Genomic DNA, 2321 nt, shown 5'->3' with positions numbered 1-2321 from the left:
TAGGTGAAAGTTTACAGCTCAGGTTAATCTCTCATTCAAAAATTTATGTACATATTGTTTTGTGACATTGGTTGCAATCCCCACAATGTGCCAGCATGCTCCTCCTTTCCATCCCGGATTCCCTGTGTCCATTCAACCAGTTCCTGTTCCTTCCTGCCTTCTTGTCTTGCTCTTGGACAGGAGCTGCCCATTTGGTCTCGTACGTTTGATTGAACTAGGAAACACGTTCCTCATGTGTGTTTTTGTTTTATAGGAGAAATATGGAAGGCTTCATGAATTTACATGTCATCCTTGCAAAGGGGCCATGCTAATCTTCTCTGTATCATTCCAATTTTAGTATATGTGCTGTCGAAGTGAGCGCTGAGTGTCTTAAATCTTATTAGCAGCTGGGAAGACTAGGCCAGGGCGAAACTGTGATGGGTAAAGAAGCAGCCATCATGGATATAAGCTGGGGAGGGGTGTCTGTCATCTTTGGCGCCTGGATCGTGTTTGTGATCTGAGTTCAGATGTGACCACGGAACAATCTTGTTTTTGTGGATGAGTGGCTTTGTTGCTGTGGATGGTCTATGAACTTGTTCATGTTCAACAGGGTGTCACCAAGGTCTAGCTCTGAGAGCTGGGCCCTCTCCAGCTGTGGGGGCTGCTATCTCATCCTCACGTTTTCCATGATGTTTGCTGAGTTCCCGAACTGGGCCAAGGATGGGGGACACGGGTGTGAGAGGGGAGAAAGGTTCTCGTCCTTGGTGAGCTTGCATTCTGCTGGGGACACAGACAAGGGAAGGAGGCACAGATGGACCAAAAGTGTGCCGCTGGGGGTCGCACTGGCTTGAGGAAAGTGGATGCAGGCAGGGCCGTGCGGGAGTGGCTGCTGGAGGGGGGTGGGGCTTGCTGAGGCTAGGCTCAGGGTGGAGCAGAGTGACATGGGACCCTGTGGAGGAGTGGGCACAGGAAGGAGATGGTGCTGGGGAAGCCTTGGCAGGGCACGGGATTGGTGCCACCCTGTCCTTGGGGAGCTGGGCACATGCCAGGGCCTTTTTCGGGGACGGTCCGGGCTTCCTGTTGCTCAGGGCTGGGGCAAGGCCCACAGTGGGGTCTTGCTTCTCCCAGTGACCTATCACACACAGCAACCCCTGTAGCCATATGTCCGTGTCTATCGAGTGCAGGATGACCCAAGCAAAGAAGTAATTTATTGCCAGTTCCCACATTTAGAAAGTCAACTCCTTTGAGGTATGACTCAACTACTACAACAAAGTACACCCATTTTGAGTGTGCAGTCTGTCGAGTTTTGACAAATGTTTACACTTGTGTAACCACCACCACCTTCATCTTTATATAGAACATTTTCATCATCATTCTTAAAGGGACCCTGGAGCCCCTTCCCAGTCAATCACCACCCTTGGTCTCAGGGGACCCCAATCTGTATTCTCTCTTTCTAGATTACATCTATCTGTTCCAGAATTTCATGTAAATGGAATCATACATTATGACACAGCATAACTGTCTGTGCGGTTCAGCCATGTAGTTGTGTGTTCCAATGGTTCATTTACAGCATAAATATCCGTTTACATTTCTTGTAATGCAGATCTGTTGGCAATGAATTATCTTAGCTTTTTGAAAATTTTAAAATGTAATTCCTCAGTCTTTAATCTGCTTCCAAGCTTGAAAAACGTATAGAAATCTAAGTTAGATTTTTCTTTCAGCACTTTAAAGATGTTCTTCCATTGTTTTCTGACTTGCGTTGCTTCTGATGAAAACTCCACTGTAGGTCTTATCTTTTCTTCTTTGTATATAAGGCTCTTTTTTTTTTCTAACCTTAGATAGATTTGAAACTTTCCTCTTTATTACTGTTTTTCAGGAATTTCACATGATTTACCTTTGTGTATATTCTTTTTTGTTTATCCTTCTTAGTGTCTGTTGGACTTCTAGGATTTGTAAGTTTATAGTTTTCTTCACATTTAGAAAAATTTCTTCTATTATTTCTTCAAATAGTGTTTCTTTTTTTTTTTTTTTTTTTTTCCATTCTTGATGGATTTCTTGAAGCAGTGAAGGCAAGTATTTGTATAGGGAGAAAACGTTCTCTTCCCTCCACCACCTCAGTAGGTACTCCAGAAAGAAGGTGGCTTCAGGGGCAAGACTGGTATAGGTGATAATGAGAGTCAGCCAGTTGGGTCATGGCTGATGCTACACGTCCTATCCATTAATATTCTTCTTCTTCTTTTTTTTTGTTTGCTTTAGGTGAAGGTTTACAGAGAAAATTAGTTTCTCATTAAACAATTAATACACATACTGTTTTGTGACATTGGTTGCCAACCCCACATTCA

The 2321-nt window shown here is 43.9% G+C and overlaps 1 non-coding gene across 1 annotated transcript; it reads right to left on the bottom strand.

The window, feature by feature from the left end:
* Positions 1-254: 254 nt before the first annotated feature.
* Positions 255-361, bottom strand: LOC111822052 (U6 spliceosomal RNA). Its single transcript, XR_002825330.1, has one exon. It is a non-coding gene; the product is annotated as a U6 spliceosomal RNA (small nuclear RNA).
* Positions 362-2321: the final 1960 nt, after the last annotated feature.

Source organism: Trichechus manatus, unplaced genomic scaffold (genome assembly GCF_000243295.1).
Source record: "Trichechus manatus latirostris isolate Lorelei unplaced genomic scaffold, TriManLat1.0 scaffold00122, whole genome shotgun sequence".
Taxonomy (NCBI): domain Eukaryota; kingdom Metazoa; phylum Chordata; class Mammalia; order Sirenia; family Trichechidae; genus Trichechus; species Trichechus manatus.
This window is presented reverse-complemented; position numbering and strand designations above follow the sequence as displayed.